This window comes from Somniosus microcephalus, chromosome 11 (genome assembly GCF_052327205.1).
Source record: "Somniosus microcephalus isolate GS21.2 chromosome 11, FLI_Smic_1.0, whole genome shotgun sequence".
Classification (NCBI taxonomy): domain Eukaryota; kingdom Metazoa; phylum Chordata; class Chondrichthyes; order Squaliformes; family Somniosidae; genus Somniosus; species Somniosus microcephalus.
In genome coordinates, this window is record NC_140997.1 from 1,297,069 (window position 1) to 1,315,461 (window position 18,393).

Consider the following 18,393-nt stretch of genomic DNA (forward strand, 5'->3'; position numbering starts at 1 on the left):
TATTCCAGGCTGACACTCCAGTGCAGTGCTGAGGGAGCGCAGCACTGTCGAGGGGTCAGTACTGAGGGAGCATTGCACTGTTGGAGGGGCAGTTCTGAGGGAGCGTTGCACTGTCGGAGGGTCATTACTGAGGGAGCGTTGCACTGTCGGTGGGTCAGTACTGAGGGAGCGTTGCACTGTCGGAGGGTCAGTACTGAGGGAGCGTTGCACTGTCGGTGGGTCATTACTGAGGGAGCGTTGCACTGTCGGAGGGTCAGTACTGAGGGAGCGTTGCACTGTCGGAGGGTCATTACTGAGGGAGCGTTGCACTGTCGGAGGGTCAGTACTGAGGGAGCGTTGCACTGTCGGTGGGTCATTACTGAGGGAGCGTTGCACTGTCGGAGGGTCAGTACTGAGGGAGCGTTGCACTGTCGGAGGGTCATTACTGAGGGAGCGTTGCACTGTCGGAGGGTCATTACTGAGGGAGCGTTGCACTGTCGGAGGGTCATTACTGAGGGAGCGTTGCACTGTCGGAGGGTCAGTACTGAGGGAGCGTTGCACTGTTGTAGGGTCATTACTGAGGGAGCGCTGCACTGTCGGAGGGTCATTACTGAGGGAGCGTTGCACTGTCGGAGGGTCATTACTGAGGGAGCGTTGCACTGTCGGAGGGTCATTACTGAGGGAGCGTTGCACTGTCGGAGGGTCATTACTGAGGGAGCGCTGCACTGTCGGAGGGTCATTACTGAGGGAGCGCTGCACTGTCGGAGGGTCATTACTGAGGGAGCGCCGCACTGTCGGAGGGTCATTACTGAGGGAGCGTTGCACTGTCGGAGGGTCAGTACTGAGGGAGCGTTGCACTGTCGGAGGGTCATTACTGAGGGAGCGTTGCACTGTCGGAGGGGCAGTACTGAGGGAGCGCTGCACTGTCGGAGGGTCATTACTGAGGGAGCGTTGCACTGTCGGAGGGTCAGTACTGAGGGAGCGTTGCACCGTCGGAGGGTCATTACTGAGGGAGCGCTGCACTGTCGGAGGGTCATTACTGAGGGAGCGTTGCACTGTCGGAGGGGCAGTACTGAGGGAGCGCTGCACTGTCGGAGGGTCATTACTGAGGGAGTGTTGCACTGTCGGAGGGTCAGTACTGAGGGAGCGTTGCACTGTCGGAGGGTCAGTACTGAGGGAGCGTTGCACTGTCGGAGGGTCATTACTGAGGGAGCGCTGCACTGTCGGAGGGTCAGTACTGAGGGAGCGTTGCACTGTCGGAGGGTCAGTACTGAGGGAGCACCGCACTGTCGGAGGGGCAGTACTGAGGGAGCATTGCACTGTCGGAGGGTCATTACTGAGGGAGCGTTGCACTGTCGGAGGGTCATTACTGAGGGAGCGTTGCACTGTCGGAGGGTCATTACTGAGGGAGCGTTGCACTGTCGGAGGGTCATTACTGAGGGAGCGTTGCACTGTCGGAGGGGCAGTACTGAGGGAGCGTTGCACTGTCGGAGGGTCATTACTGAGGGAGCGCTGCACTGTCGGAGGGTCATTACTGAGGGAGCGCTGCACTGTCGGAGGGTCAGTACTGAGGGAGCGTTGCACTGTCGGAGGGTCATTACTGAGGGAGCGTTGCACTGTCGGAGGGGCAGTACTGAGGGAGCGCTGCACTGTCGGAGGGTCAGTACTGAGGGAGCGTTGCACTGTCGGAGGGTCATTACTGAGGGAGCGTTGCACTGTCGGAGGGTCATTACTGAGGGAGCGTTGCACTGTCGGAGGGTCATTACTGAGGGAGCGTTGCACTGTCGGAGGGTCATTACTGAGGGTGCGTTGCACTGTCGGAGGGTCAGTACTGAGGGAGCGTTGCACTGTCGGAGGGTCAGTACTGAGGGAGCATTGCACTGTCGGAGGGTCATTACTGAGGGTGCGCTGCACTGTCGGAGGGTCGTTACTGAGGGAGCGTTGCACTGTCGGAGGGTCATTACTGAGGGAGCGTTGCACTGTCGGAGGGTCAGTACTGAGGGAGCGTTGCACTGTTGTAGGGTCATTACTGAGGGTGCGCTGCACTGTCAGTGGGTCAGTACTGAGGGAGCGTTGCACTGTCAGTGGGTCAGTACTGAGGGAGCGTTGCACTGTTGTAGGGTCATTACTGAGGGAGCGTTGCACTGTCAGTGGGTCAGTACTGAGGGAGCGTTGCACTGTCGGAGGGTCATTACTGAGGGAGCGTTGCACTGTTGGAGGGTCATTACTGAGGGAGCGTTGCACTGTCGGAGGGTCAGTACTGAGGGAGCGTTGCACTGTTGTAGGGTCATTACTGAGGGTGCGCTGCACTGTCGGAGGGTCATTACTGAGGGAGCGTTGCACTGTCGGAGGGTCATTACTGAGGGAGCGTTGCACTGTCGGAGGGTCAGTACTGAGGGAGCGTTGCACTGTTGTAGGGTCATTACTGAGGGAACGTTGCACTGTCGGAGGGTCAGTACTGAGGGAGCGTTGCACTGTTGTAGGGTCATTACTGAGGGTGCGCTGCACTGTCGGAGGGTCATTACTGAGGGAGCGTTGCACTGTCGGAGGGTCATTACTGAGGGAGCGTTGCACTGTCGGAGGGTCAGTACTGAGGGAGCGTTGCACTGTTGTAGGGTCATTACTGAGGGAACGTTGCACTGTCGGAGGGTCAGTACTGAGGGAGCATTGCACTGTCGGAGGGTCATTACTGAGGGAGCGTTGCACTGTCGGAGGGTCATTACTGAGGGAGCGTTGCACTGTCGGAGGGTCATTACTGAGGGAGCGTTGCACTGTCGGAGGGTCAGTACTGAGGGAGCGTTGCACTGTTGGAGGGTCATTACTGAGGGAGCGTTGCACTGTCGGAGGGTCATTACTGAGGGAGTGCTGCACTGTCAGTGGGTCATTACTGAGGGAGCGCTGCACTGTCGGAGGGTCAGTACTGAGGGAGCGCTGCACTGTCGGAGGGTCATTACTGAGGGAGCGCTGCACTGTCGGAGGGTCATTACTGAGGGAGCGTTGCACTGTCGGAGGGTCAGTACTGAGGGAGCGTTGCACTGTCGGAGGGTCGTTACTGAGGGAGCGTTGCACTGTCGGAGGGTCATTACTGAGGGAACGTTGCACTGTCGGAGGGTCATTACTGAGGGAGCGTTGCACTGTCGGAGGGTCAGTACTGAGGGAGCGTTGCACTGTCGGAGGGTCATTACTGAGGGTGCGTTGCACTGTCGGAGGGTCATTACTGAGGGAGCGTTGCACTGTCGGAGGGTCAGTACTGAGGGAGCGTTGCACTGTCGGAGGGTCGTTACTGAGGGAGCGTTGCACTGTCGGAGGGTCAGTACTGAGGGAGCGTTGCACTGTCGGAGGGTCATTACTGAGGGAGCGTTGCACTGTCGGAGGGTCAGTACTGAGGGAGCGTTGCACTGTCGGAGGGTCAGTACTGAGGGAGCGTTGCACTGTCGGAGGGTCAGTACTGAGGGAGCGCTGCACTGTCGGAGGGTCATTACTGAGGGAGCGTTGCACTGTCGGAGGGTCATTACTGAGGGAGCGTTGCACTGTCGGAGGGTCAGTACTGAGGGAGCATTGCACTGTCGGAGGGTCATTACTGAGGGAGCGTTGCACTGTCGGAGGGTCATTACTGAGGGAGCGTTGCACTGTCGGAGGGTCAGTACTGAGGGAGCATTGCACTGTCGGAGGGTCATTACTGAGGGAGCGTTGCACTGTCGGAGGGTCATTACTGAGGGAGCGCTGCACTGTCGGAGGGTCATTACTGAGGGAGCGTTGCACCGTCGGAGGGTCATTACTGAGGGAGCGCTGCACTGTCGGAGGGTCATTACTGAGGGAGCGCTGCACTGTCGGAGGGTCAGTACTGAGGGAGCGTTGCACTGTCGGAGGGTCATTACTGAGGGAGCGTTGCACTGTCGGAGGGTCATTACTGAGGGAGCGTTGCACTGTCGGAGGGTCATTACTGAGGGAGCGCTGCACTGTCGGAGGGTCAGTACTGAGGGAGCGTTGCACTGTCGGAGGGTCATTACTGAGGGAGCGTTGCACTGTCGGAGGGTCAGTACTGAGGGAGCGCTGCACTGTCGGAGGGTCAGTACTGAGGGAGCGCTGCACTGTCGGAGGGTCAGTACTGAGGGAGCATTGCACTGTTGGAGGGTCATTACTGAGGGAGCGCTGCACTGTCGGAGGGTCATTACTGAGGGAGCATTGCACTGTCGGAGGGTCAGTACTGAGGGAGCGTTGCACTGTCGGAGGGTCATTACTGAGGGAGCGTTGCACTGTCGGAGGGTCAGTACTGAGGGAGCATTGCACTGTCGGAGGGTCAGTACTGAGGGAGCATTGCACTGTCGGAGGGTCATTACTGAGGGAGCGCTGCACTGTCGGAGGGTCAGTACTGAGGGAGCATTGCACTGTCGGAGGGTCAGTACTGAGGGAGCATTGCACTGTCGGAGGGTCATTACTGAGGGAGCGTTGCACTGTCGGAGGGTCATTACTGAGGGAGCGTTGCACTGTCGGAGGGTCATTACTGAGGGAGCGCTGCACTGTCGGAGGGTCAGTACTGAGGGAGCGTTGCACTGTCGGAGGGTCATTACTGAGGGAGCGTTGCACTGTCGGAGGGTCATTACTGAGGGAGCGTTGCACTGTCGGAGGGTCAGTACTGAGTGAGCGTTGCACTGTCGGAGGGTCATTACTGAGGGAGCGTTGCACTGTCGGAGGGTCAGTACTGAGGGAGCGTTGCACTGTCGGAGGGTCATTACTGAGGGAGCGCTGCACTGTCGGAGGGTCATTACTGAGGGAGCGTTGCACCGTCGGAGGGTCATTACTGAGGGAGCGCTGCACTGTCGGAGGGTCAGTACTGAGGGAGCGTTGCACTGTCGGAGGGTCAGTACTGAGGGAGCGTTGCACTGTCGGAGGGTCATTACTGAGGGAGCGTTGCACTGTCGGAGGGTCATTACTGAGGGAGCGCTGCACTGTCGGAGGGTCATTACTGAGGGAGCGTTGCACTGTTGTAGGGGCATTACTGAGGGAGCGCTGCACTGTCGGAGGGTCATTACTGAGGGAGTGCTGCACTGTCGGAGGGTCAGTACTGAGGGAGCGTTGCACTGTCGGAGGGTCATTACTGAGGGAGCGCTGCACTGTCGGAGGGTCATTACTGAGGGAGCGTTGCACTGTCGGAGGGTCAGTACTGAGGGAGCGTTGCACTGTCGGAGGGTCATTACTGAGGGAGCGCTGCACTGTCGGAGGGTCATTACTGAGGGAGCGTTGCACCGTCGGAGGGTCATTACTGAGGGAGCGCTGCACTGTCGGAGGGTCAGTACTGAGGGAGCGTTGCACTGTCGGAGGGTCAGTACTGAGGGAGCGTTGCACTGTCGGAGGGTCATTACTGAGGGAGCGTTGCACTGTCGGAGGGTCATTACTGAGGGAGCGCTGCACTGTCGGAGGGTCATTACTGAGGGAGCGTTGCACTGTTGTAGGGGCATTACTGAGGGAGCGCTGCACTGTCGGAGGGTCATTACTGAGGGAGTGCTGCACTGTCGGAGGGTCAGTACTGAGGGAGCGTTGCACTGTCGGAGGGTCATTACTGAGGGAGCGCTGCACTGTCGGAGGGTCATTACTGAGGGAGCGTTGCACTGTTGTAGGGGCAGTACTGAGGGAGCGCTGCACTGTCGGAGGGTCAGTACTGAGGGAGCGTTGCACTGTCGGAGGGGCAGTACTGAGGGAGCGCTGCACTGTCGGAGGGTCATTACTGAGGGAGCGTTGCACTGTCGGAGGGTCATTACTGAGGGAGCATTGCACTGTCGGAGGGTCATTACTGAGGGAGCGCTGCACTGTCGGAGGGTCAGTACTGAGGGAGCGTTGCACTGTCGGAGGGGCAGTACTGAGGGAGCATTGCACTGTCGGAGGGTCATTACTGAGGGAGCGCTGCACTGTCGGAGGGTCATTACTGAGGGAGCATTGCACTGTCGGAGGGTCATTACTGAGGGAGCGCTGCACTGTCGGAGGGTCATTACTGAGGGAGCGTTGCACTGTCGGAGGGTCATTACTGAGGGAGCGTTGCACTGTCGGAGGGTCATTACTGAGGGAGCATTGCACTGTCGGAGGGTCATTACTGAGGGAGCGTTGCACTGTCGGAGGGTCATTACTGAGGGAGCATTGCACTGTCGGAGGGTCAGTACTGAGGGAGCGTTGCACTGTCGGAGGGTCATTACTGAGGGAGCGTTGCACTGTCGGAGGGTCATTACTGAGGGAGCGTTGCACTGTCGGAGGGTCATTACTGAGGGAGCGTTGCACTGTCGGAGGGTCATTACTGAGGGAGCGTTGCACTGTCGGAGGGTCAGTACTGAGGGAGCGTTGCACTGTCGGAGGGTCATTACTGAGGGAGCGTTGCACTGTCGGAGGGTCAGTACTGAGGGAGCGTTGCACTGTCGGAGGGGCAGTACTGAGGGAGCGTTGCACTGTCGGAGGGTCATTACTGAGGGAGCATTGCACTGTCGGAGGGTCATTACTGAGGGAGCGTTGCACTGTCGGAGGGTCATTACTGAGGGAGCATTGCACTGTCGGAGGGTCATTACTGAGGGAGCGCTGCACTGTCGGAGGGTCAGTACTGAGGGAGCATTGCACTGTCGGAGGGTCATTACTGAGGGAGCATTGCACTGTCGGAGGGTCATTACTGAGGGAGCGTTGCACTGTCGGAGGGTCATTACTGAGGGAGCGTTGCACTGTTGTAGGGTCAGTACTGAGGGAGCGTTGCACTGTCGGAGGGGCAGTACTGAGGGAGCGTTGCACTGTCGGAGGGTCATTACTGAGGGAGCGTTGCACTGTCGGAGGGTCATTACTGAGGGAGCGTTGCACTGTCGGAGGGTCATTACTGAGGGAGCGCTGCACTGTCGGAGGGTCAGTACTGAGGGAGCGTTGCACTGTCGGAGGGTCATTACTGAGGGAGCATTGCACTGTTGTAGGGGCAGTACTGAGGGAGCATTGCACTGTTGTAGGGTCATTACTGAGGGAGCGTTGCACTGTTGTAGGGTCAGTACTGAGGGAGCGTTGCACTGTCGGAGGGTCAGTACTGAGGGAGCATTGCACTGTCGGAGGGTCATTACTGAGGGAGCGTTGCACTGTTGTAGGGTCATTACTGAGGGAGCGTTGCACCGTCGGAGGGTCATTACTGAGGGAGCGTTGCACTGTCGGAGGGTCATTACTGAGGGAGCGTTGCACTGTTGTAGGGTCATTACTGAGGGAGCGTTGCACCGTCGGAGGGTCATTACTGAGGGAGCGTTGCACTGTCGGAGGGTCAGTACTGAGGGAGCGCTGCACTGTCGGAGGGTCATTACTGAGGGAGCGTTGCACCGTCGGAGGGTCATTACTGAGGGAGCGTTGCACTGTCGGAGGGTCATTACTGAGGGAGCGTTGCACTGTCGGAGGGTCATTACTGAGGGAGCGTTGCACTGTCGGAGGGTCATTACTGAGGGAGCGCTGCACTGTCGGAGGGTCAGTACTGAGGGAGCGTTGCACTGTCGGAGGGTCATTACTGAGGGAGCATTGCACTGTCGGAGGGTCATTACTGAGGGAGCGTTGCACTGTCGGAGGGTCATTACTGAGGGAGCGTTGCACTGTCGGAGGGTCATTACTGAGGGAGCATTGCACTGTCGGAGGGTCATTACTGAGGGAGCGTTGCACTGTCGGAGGGTCATTACTGAGGGAGCGTTGCACTGTCGGAGGGTCATTACTGAGGGAGCGTTGCACTGTCGGAGGGTCAGTACTGAGGGAGCGTTGCACTGTCGGAGGGTCATTACTGAGGGAGCGTTGCACTGTCGGAGGGTCAGTACTGAGGGAGCATTGCACTGTTGTAGGGTCATTACTGAGGGAGCGTTGCACTGTCGGAGGGTCAGTACTGAGGGAGCATTGCACTGTCGGAGGGTCAGTACTGAGGGAGCGTTGCACTGTCGGAGGGTCATTACTGAGGGAGCGTTGCACTGTCGGAGGGTCATTACTGAGGGAGCGTTGCACTGTCGGAGGGTCATTACTGAGGGAGCATTGCACTGTCGGAGGGTCATTACTGAGGGAGCATTGCACTGTCGGAGGGTCATTACTGAGGGAGCGTTGCACTGTCGGAGGGTCATTACTGAGGGAGCGCTGCACTGTCGGAGGGTCAGTACTGAGGGAGCGTTGCACTGTCGGAGGGTCATTACTCAGGGAGCATTGCACTGTTGTAGGGGCATTACTGAGGGAGCGTTGCACTGTTGTAGGGTCAGTACTGAGGGAGCGTTGCACTGTCGGAGGGTCAGTACTGAGGGAGCATTGCACTGTCGGAGGGTCATTACTGAGGGAGTGTTGCACTGTCGGAGGGTCAGTACTGAGGGAGCGTTGCACTGTTGTAGGGTCATTACTGAGGGAGCGTTGCACCGTCGGAGGGTCATTACTGAGGGAGCGCTGCACCGTCGGAGGGTCATTACTGAGGGAGCGTTGCACTGTTGTAGGGTCATTACTGAGGGAGCGTTGCACTGTTGTAGGGTCATTACTGAGGGAGCGCTGCACCGTCGGAGGGTCATTACTGAGGGAGCGTTGCACTGTCGGAGGGTCATTACTGAGGGAGCGTTGCACTGTTGTAGGGTCATTACTGAGGGAGCGTTGCACCGTCGGAGGGTCATTACTGAGGGAGCGTTGCACTGTCGGAGGGTCATTACTGAGGGAGCGTTGCACTGTCGGAGGGTCAGTACTGAGGGAGCGTTGCACTGTCGGAGGGTCATTACTGAGGGAGCGTTGCACTGTCTGAGGGTCATTACTGAGGGAGCGTTGCACTGTCGGAGGGTCAGTACTGAGGGAGCATTGCACTGTCGGAGGGTCATTACTGAGGGAACGCTGCACTGTCGGAGGGTCAGTACTGAGGGAGCGTTGCACTGTCGGAGGGTCATTACTGAGGGAGCGTTGCACTGTCGGAGGGTCATTACTGAGGGAGCGTTGCACTGTCGGAGGGTCAGTACTGAGGGAGCGTTGCACTGTCGGAGGGTCAGTACTGAGGGAGCATTGCACTGTTGTAGGGTCATTACTGAGGGAGCGTTGCACTGTCGGAGGGTCAGTACTGAGGGAGCATTGCACTGTCGGAGGGTCAGTACTGAGGGAGCGTTGCACTGTCGGAGGGTCATTACTGAGGGAACGTTGCACTGTCGGAGGGTCATTACTGAGGGAGCGTTGCACTGTCGGAGGGTCATTACTGAGGGAGCGCTGCACTGTCGGAGGGTCAGTACTGAGGGAGCGCTGCACTGTCGGAGGGTCATTACTGAGGGAGCGTTGCACTGTCGGAGGGTCATTACTGAGGGAGCGTTGCACTGTCGGAGGGTCAGTACTGAGGGAGCGTTGCACTGTCGGAGGGTCATTACTGAGGGTGCATTGCACTGTCGGAGGGTCAGTACTGAGGGAGCGCTGCACTGTCGGAGGGTCATTACTGAGGGTGCATTGCACTGTCGGAGGGTCAGTACTGAGGGAGCGTTGCACTGTCGGAGGGTCATTACTGAGGGAGCGCTGCACTGTCGGAGGGTCATTACTGAGGGAGCGTTGCACTGTCAGTGGGTCAGTACTGAGGGAGCGTTGCACTGTCGGAGGGTCATTACTGAGGGAGCGCTGCACTGTCGGAGGGTCATTACTGAGGGAGCATTGCACTGTCGGAGGGTCATTACTGAGGGAGCGTTGCACTGTCGGAGGGTCAGTACTGAGGGAGCGTTGCACTGTCGGAGGGTCAGTACTGAGGGAGTGCTGCACTGTCGGAGGGTCATTACTGAGGGAGCGCTGCACTGTCGGAGGGTCAGTACTGAGGGAGCGCTGCACTGTCGGAGGGTCAGTACTGAGGGAGCGTTGCACTGTCGGAGGGTCATTACTGAGGGAGCGTTGCACTGTCGGAGGGTCAGTACTGAGGGAGTGCTGCACTGTCGGAGGGTCATTACTGAGGGAGCGCTGCACTGTCGGAGGGTCATTACTGAGGGAGCGTTGCACTGTCGGAGGGTCATTACTGAGGGAGCGTTGCACTGTCGGAGGGTCAGTACTGAGGGAGCGTTGCACTGTCGGAGGGTCAGTACTGAGGGAGCGCTGCACTGTCGGAGGGTCATTACTGAGGGAGCGTTGCACTGTCGGAGGGTCATTACTGAGGGAGCGTTGCACTGTCGGAGGGTCAGTACTGAGGGAGTGCTGCACTGTCGGAGGGTCATTACTGAGGGAGCGCTGCACTGTCGGAGGGTCATTACTGAGGGAGCGCTGCACTGTCGGAGGGTCATTACTGAGGGAGCGCTGCACTGTCGGAGGGTCATTACTGAGGGAGCGCTGCACTGTCGGAGGGTCAGTACTGAGGGAGCATTGCACTGTCGGAGGGTCATTACTGAGGGAGCGTTGCACTGTCGGAGGGTCATTACTGAGGGAGCGTTGCACTGTCGGAGGGTCAGTACTGAGGGAGCGTTGCACTGTCGGAGGGTCATTACTGAGGGAGCGCTGCACTGTCGGAGGGTCAGTACTGAGGGAGCATTGCACTGTCGGAGGGTCATTACTGAGGGAGCGCTGCACTGTCGGAGGGTCAGTACTGAGGGAGCGCTGCACCGTCGGAGGGTCATTACTGAGGGAGCGTTGCACTGTCGGAGGGTCAGTACTGAGGGAGCATTGCACTGTCGGAGGGTCATTACTGAGGGAGCATTGCACTGTCGGAGGGTCAGTACTGAGGGAGCATTGCACTGTCGGAGGGTCATTACTGAGGGAGCGTTGCACTGTCGGAGGGTCAGTACTGAGGGAGCGTTGCACTGTTGGAGGGTCAGTACTGAGGGAGCGTTGCACTGTCGGAGGGTCATTACTGAGGGAGCGTTGCACTGTCGGAGGGTCATTACTGAGGGAGCGTTGCACTGTCGGAGGGTCAGTACTGAGGGAGCATTGCACTGTCGGAGGGTCATTACTGAGGGAGCGTTGCACTGTCGGAGGGTCAGTACTGAGGGTGCGTTGCACTGTCGGAGGGTCAGTACTGAGGGAGCGTTGCACTGTCGGAGGGTCAGTACTGAGGGAGCGTTGCACTGTCGGAGGGTCATTACTGAGGGTGCGTTGCACTGTCGGAGGGGCAGTACTGAGGGAGCGTTGCACTGTCGGAGGGTCATTACTGAGGGTGCGTTGCACTGTCGGAGGGTCAGTACTGAGGGTGCGTTGCACTGTCGGAGGGGCAGTACTGAGGGAGCGTTGCACTGTCGGAGGGTCATTACTGAGGGAGCATTGCACTGTCGGAGGGTCATTACTGAGGGAGCGTTGCACTGTCGGAGGGTCATTACTGAGGGTGCGTTGCACTGTCGGAGGGTCATTACTGAGGGAGCGTTGCACTGTCGGAGGGTCATTACTGAGGGAGCGTTGCACTGTCGGAGGGTCATTACTGAGGGAGCGCTGCACTGTTGTAGGGTCAGTACTGAGGGAGCGTTGCACTGTCGGAGGGTCATTACTGAGGGAGCGCTGCACTGTCGGAGGGTCAGTACTGAGGGAGCGTTGCACTGTCGGAGGGTCAGTACTGAGGGAGCATTGCACTGTTGTAGGGTCAGTACTGAGGGAGCGTTGCACTGTCGGAGGGTCATTACTGAGGGAGCGTTGCACTGTCGGAGGGTCATTACTGAGGGAGCGTTGCACTGTCGGAGGGTCATTACTGAGGGAGCGCTGCACTGTCGGAGGGTCATTACTGAGGGAGTGTTGCACTGTCGGAGGGTCAGTACTGAGGGAGCGTTGCACTGTCGGAGGGTCATTACTGAGGGAGCGTTGCACTGTCGGAGGGTCATTACTGAGGGAGCGTTGCACTGTCGGAGGGTCATTACTGAGGGAGCGTTGCACTGTCGGTGGGTCATTACTGAGGGAGCGTTGCACTGTCGGAGGGTCAGTACTGAGGGAGCGTTGCACTGTCGGAGGGTCATTACTGAGGGAGCGTTGCACTGTCGGAGGGTCATTACTGAGGGAGCGTTGCACTGTCGGAGGGGCAGTACTGAGGGAGCGTTGCACTGTCGGAGGGTCAGTACTGAGGGAGCATTGCACTGTCGGAGGGTCAGTACTGAGGGAGCATTGCACTGTCGGAGGGTCATTACTGAGGGAGCGCTGCACTGTCGGAGGGTCATTACTGAGGGAGCGTTGCACTGTCGGAGGGGCAGTACTGAGGGAGCGTTGCACTGTCGGAGGGTCAGTACTGAGGGAGCATTGCACTGTCGGGGGGTCATTACTGAGGGAGCATTGCACTGTCGGAGGGTCATTACTGAGGGAGCGCTGCACTGTCGGAGGGTCATTACTGAGGGAGCGTTGCACTGTCGGAGGGGCAGTACTGAGGGAGCGTTGCACTGTCGGAGGGGCAGTACTGAGGGAGCGTTGCACTGTCGGAGGGTCAGTACTGAGGGAGCATTGCACTGTCGGGGGGTCATTACTGAGGGAGCATTGCACTGTCGGAGGGTCATTACTGAGGGAGCATTGCACTGTCGGAGGGTCAGTACTGAGGGAGCGTTGCACTGTCGGAGGGTCAGTACTGAGGGAGCGCTGCACTGTCGGAGGGTCATTACTGAGGGAGCGCTGCACTGTCGGAGGGTCATTACTGAGGGAGCGTTGCACTGTCGGAGGGTCAGTACTGAGGGAGCGTTGCACTGTCGGAGGGTCATTACTGAGGGAGCGTTGCACTGTCGGAGGGTCATTACTGAGGGAGCGTTGCACTGTCGGAGGGTCAGTACTGAGGGAGCGTTGCACTGTCGGAGGGTCATTACTGAGGGAGCGTTGCACTGTCGGAGGGTCATTACTGAGGGAGCGTTGCACTGTCGGAGGGTCAGTACTGAGGGAGCGTTGCACTGTCGGAGGGTCAGTACTGAGGGAGCGTTGCACTGTCGGAGGGTCATTACTGAGGGAGCGTTGCACTGTCGGAGGGTCATTACTGAGGGAGCGTTGCACTGTCGGAGGGTCATTACTGAGGGAGCGTTGCACTGTCGGAGGGTCAGTACTGAGGGAGCACTGCACTGTCGGAGGGTCATTACTGAGGGAGCGCTGCACTGTCGGAGGGTCATTACTGAGGGAGCGCTGCACTGTCGGAGGGTCATTACTGAGGGAGCGCTGCACTGTCGGAGGGTCAGTACTGAGGGAGCGCTGCACTGTCGGAGGGGCAGTACTGAGGGAGCGCTGCACTGTCGGAGGGTCAGTACTGAGGGAGCATTGCACTGTCGGAGGGTCAGTACTGAGGGAGTGCCGCACTGTCGGAGGGTCAGTACTGAGGGAGCATTGCACTGTCGGAGGGGCAGTACTGAGGGAGCGCTGCACTGTCGGAGGGTCAGTACTGAGGGAGCATTGCACTGTCGGAGGGTCAGTACTGAGGGAGCATTGCACTGTCGGAGGGTCAGTACTGAGGGAGCATTGCACTGTCGGAGGGGCAGTACTGAGGGAGCGCTGCACTGTCGGAGGGTCAGTACTGAGGGAGCATTGCACTGTCGGAGGGTCAGTACTGAGGGAGCATTGCACTGTCGGAGGGTCAGTACTGAGGGAGCGTTGCACTGTCGGAGGGTCATTACTGAGGGAGCGCTGCACTGTCGGAGGGTCATTACTGAGGGAGCGCTGCACTGTCGGAGGGTCAGTACTGAGGGAGCGCTGCACTGTCGGAGGGTCAGTACTGAGGGAGCATTGCACTGTCGGAGGGTCATTACTGAGGGACCGCTGCACTGTCGGAGGGTCATTACTGAGGGAGCGTTGCACTGTCGGAGGGTCATTATTGAGGGAGCGTTGCACTGTCGGAGGGTCATTACTGAGGGACCGCTGCACTGTCGGAGGGTCATTACTGAGGGAGCGTTGCACTGTCGGAGGGTCAGTACTGAGGGAGCATTGCACTGTCGGAGGGTCATTACTGAGGGACCGCTGCACTGTCGGAGGGTCATTATTGAGGGAGCGTTGCACTGTCGGAGGGGCAGTACTGAGGGAGCGTTGCACTGTCGGAGGGTCATTACTGAGGGAGCGTTGCACTGTCGGAGGGTCATTACTGAGGGACCGCTGCACTGTCGGAGGGTCAGTACTGAGGGAGCGTTGCACTGTCGGAGGGGCAGTACTGAGGGAGCGTTGCACTGTCGGAGGGTCATTACTGAGGGAGCGTTGCACTGTCGGAGGGTCATTACTGAGGGAGCGTTGCACTGTCGGAGGGTCAGTACTGAGGGAGCGTTGCACTGTTGTAGGGTCATTACTGAGGGAGCGTTGCACTGTCGGAGGGTCATTACTGAGGGAGCGTTGCACTGTTGTAGGGTCATTACTGAGGGAGCATTGCACTGTCGGAGGGTCAGTACTGAGGGAGCGCTGCACTGTCGGAGGGTCATTACTGAGGGAGCGTTGCACTGTCGGAGGGTCATTACTGAGGGAGCGTTGCACTGTCGGAGGGTCATTACTGAGGGAGCGTTGCACTGTCGGAGGGTCATTACTGAGGGAGCGTTGCACTGTCGGAGGGTCATTACTGAGGGAGCGCTGCACTGTCGGAGGGTCATTACTGAGGGAGCGTTGCACTGTCGGAGGGTCAGTACTGAGGGAGCGTTGCACTGTCGGAGGGTCATTACTGAGGGAGCGTTGCACTGTCGGAGGGTCATTACTGAGGGAGCGTTGCACTGTCGGAGGGTCATTACTGAGGGAGCGTTGCACTGTCGGAGGGTCATTACTGAGGGAGCGTTGCACTGTCGGAGGGTCAGTACTGAGGGAGCATTGCACTGTTGTAGGGTCATTACTGAGGGAGCGTTGCACTGTCGGAGGGTCATTACTGAGGGAGCGTTGCACTGTCGGAGGGTCAGTACTGAGGGAGCATTGCACTGTCGGAGGGTCATTACTGAGGGAGCGTTGCACTGTCGGAGGGTCATTACTGAGGGAGCGCTGCACTGTCGGAGGGTCATTACTGAGGGAGCGTTGCACTGTCGGAGGGTCAGTACTGAGGGAGCGCTGCACTGTCGGAGGGTCAGTACTGAGGGAGCATTGCACTGTCGGAGGGTCAGTACTGAGGGAGCATTGCACTGTCGGAGGGTCAGTACTGAGGGAGCGTTGCACTGTCGGAGGGTCAGTACTGAGGGAGCGCTGCACTGTCGGAGGGTCAGTACTGAGGGAGCGTTGCACCGTCGGAGGGTCATTACTGAGGGAGCATTGCACTGTCGGAGGGTCAGTACTGAGGGAGCGTTGCACTGTCGGAGGGTCAGTACTGAGGGAGCGTTGCACCGTCGGAGGGTCATTACTGAGGGAGCGTTGCACTGTCGGAGGGTCAGTACTGAGGGAGCGTTGCACTGTCGGAGGGTCATTACTGAGGGAGCGCTGCACTGTCGGAGGGTCATTACTGAGGGAGCGTTGCACTGTCGGAGGGTCATTACTGAGGGAGCATTGCACTGTCGGAGGGTCAGTACTGAGGGAGCGTTGCACTGTCGGAGGGTCATTACTGAGGGAGCGTTGCACTGTCGGAGGGTCAGTACTGAGGGAGCGTTGCACTGTCGGAGGGTCATTACTGAGGGAGCGCTGCACTGTCGGAGGGTCATTACTGAGGGAGCGCTGCACTGTCGGAGGGTCAGTACTGAGGGAGCATTGCACTGTCGGAGGGTCAGTACTGAGGGAGCGTTGCACTGTCGGAGGGTCATTACTGAGGGAGTGTTGCACTGTCGGAGGGTCAGTACTGAGGGAGCGTTGCACTGTCGGAGGGTCATTACTGAGGGAGCGTTGCACTGTCGGAGGGTCATTACTGAGGGAGCGTTGCACTGTCGGAGGGTCATTACTGAGGGAGCGTTGCACTGTCGGAGGGTCATTACTGAGGGAGCGTTGCACTGTCGGAGGGTCAGTACTGAGGGAGCGCTGCACTGTCGGAGGGTCAGTACTGAGGGAGCGCTGCACTGTCGGAGGGTCATTACTGAGGGAGCGCTGCACTGTCGGAGGGTCATTACTGAGGGAGCGTTGCACTGTCGGAGGGTCATTACTGAGGGAGCGTTGCACTGTCGGAGGGTCATTACTGAGGGAGCGTTGCACTGTCGGAGGGTCATTACTGAGGGAGCGTTGCACTGTCGGAGGGTCAGTACTGAGGGAGCGCTGCACTGTCGGAGGGTCATTACTGAGGGAACGCTGCACTGTCGGAGGGTCATTACTGAGGGAGCGTTGCACTGTCGGAGGGTCATTACTGAGGGAGCATTGCACTGTCGGAGGGTCAGTACTGAGGGAGCGTTGCACTGTCGGAGGGTCATTACTGAGGGAGCGTTGCACTGTCGGAGGGTCATTACTGAGGGAGCGTTGCACTGTCGGAGGGTCATTACTGAGGGAGTGTTGCACTGTCGGAGGGTCACTACTGAGGGAACGCTGCACTGTCGGAGGGTCATTACTGAGGGAGCATTGCACTGTCGGAGGGTCATTACTGAGGGAGCGCTGCACTGTCGGAGGGTCATTACTGAGGGAGCGTTGCACTGTCGGAGGGTCAGTACTGAGGGAGCGCTGCACTGTCGGAGGGTCAGTACTGAGGGAGCATTGCACTGTCGGAGGGTCAGTACTGAGGGAGCATTGCACTGTCGGAGGGTCAGTACTGAGGGAGCGTTGCACTGTCGGAGGGTCAGTACTGAGGGAGCATTGCACTGTTGTAGGGTCATTACTGAGGGAGCGCTGCACTGTCGGAGGGTCAGTACTGAGGGAGCATTGCACTGTCGGAGGGTCATTACTGAGGGAGCATTGCACTGTCGGAGGGTCATTACTGAGGGAGCGCTGCACTGTCAGTGGGTCAGTACTGAGGGAGCATTGCACTGTCGGAGGGTCAGTACTGAGGGAGCATTGCACTGTCGGAGGGTCATTACTGAGGGAGCATTGCACTGTCGGAGGGTCATTACTGAGGGAGCGTTGCACTGTCAGTGGGTCAGTACTGAGGGAGCATTGCACTGTCGGAGGGTCATTACTGAGGGAGCGCTGCACTGTCGGAGGGTCATTACTGAGGGAGCGTTGCACTGTCGGAGGGTCAGTACTGAGGGAGCATTGCACTGTCGGAGGGTCATTACTGAGGGAGCGTTGCACTGTCGGAGGGTCATTACTGAGGGAGCGCTGCACTGTCGGAGGGTCATTACTGAGGGAGCATTGCACTGTCGGAGGGTCATTACTGAGGGAGCGTTGCACTGTCGGAGGGTCATTACTGAGGGAGCGTTGCACTGTCGGAGGGTCATTACTGAGGGAGCGTTGCACTGTCGGAGGGTCAGTACTGAGGGAGCATTGCACTGTTGTAGGGTCATTACTGAGGGAGCGTTGCACTGTCGGAGGGTCAGTACTGAGGGAGCATTGCACTGTCGGAGGGTCATTACTGAGGGAGCGTTGCACTGTCGGAGGGTCATTACTGAGGGAGCGCTGCACTGTCGGAGGGTCATTACTGAGGGAGCGTTGCACTGTCGGAGGGTCAGTACTGAGGGAGCGCTGCACTGTCGGAGGGTCAGTACTGAGGGAGCATTGCACTGTCGGAGGGTCAGTACTGAGGGAGCATTGCACTGTCGGAGGGTCAGTACTGAGGGAGCGTTGCACTGTCGGAGGGTCAGTACTGAGGGAGCGCTGCACTGTCGGAGGGTCAGTACTGAGGGAGCGTTGCACCGTCGGAGGGTCATTACTGAGGGAGCATTGCACTGTCGGAGGGTCAGTACTGAGGGAGCGTTGCACTGTCGGAGGGTCAGTACTGAGGGAGCGTTGCACTGTCGGAGGGTCATTACTGAGGGAGCGTTGCACTGTCGGAGGGTCAGTACTGAGGGAGCGTTGCACTGTCGGAGGGTCATTACTGAGGGAGCGTTGCACTGTCGGAGGGTCATTACTGAGGGAGCGTTGCACTGTCGGAGGGTCAGTACTGAGGGAGCGCTGCACTGTCGGAGGGTCAGTACTGAGGGAGCGCTGCACTGTCGGAGGGTCAGTACTGAGGGAGCGTTGCACTGTCGGAGGGTCATTACTGAGGGAGCGCTGCACTGTCGGAGGGTCAGTACTGAGGGAGCGTTGCACTGTCGGAGGGGCAGTACTGAGGGAGCGTTGCACTGTCGGAGGGTCATTACTGAGGGTGCGTTGCACTGTCGGAGGGTCATTACTGAGGGAGCGTTGCACTGTCGGAGGGTCGTTACTGAGGGAGCGTTGCACTGTCGGAGGGTCATTACTGAGGGAGCATTGCACTGTCGGAGGGTCATTACTGAGGGAGCGCTGCACTGTTGTAGGGTCAGTACTGAGGGAGCGTTGCACTGTCGGAGGGTCATTACTGAGGGAGCGTTGCACTGTCGGAGGGTCAGTACTGAGGGAGCGTTGCACTGTCGGAGGGTCATTACTGAGGGTGCGTTGCACTGTCGGAGGGTCATTACTGAGGGAGCGTTGCACTGTCGGAGGGTCAGTACTGAGGGAGCATTGCACTGTCGGAGGGTCAGTACTGAGGGAGCGTTGCACTGTCGGAGGGTCATTACTGAGGGAGCGTTGCAC

The 18,393-nt window shown here is 58.7% G+C and overlaps 1 protein-coding gene across 1 annotated transcript in view; it reads left to right on the forward strand.

The window, feature by feature from the left end:
* The window catches only part of myo15aa (myosin XVAa), a 581,049-nt gene that overhangs the window by 470,504 nt on the left and 92,152 nt on the right, over window positions 1–18,393 (forward strand).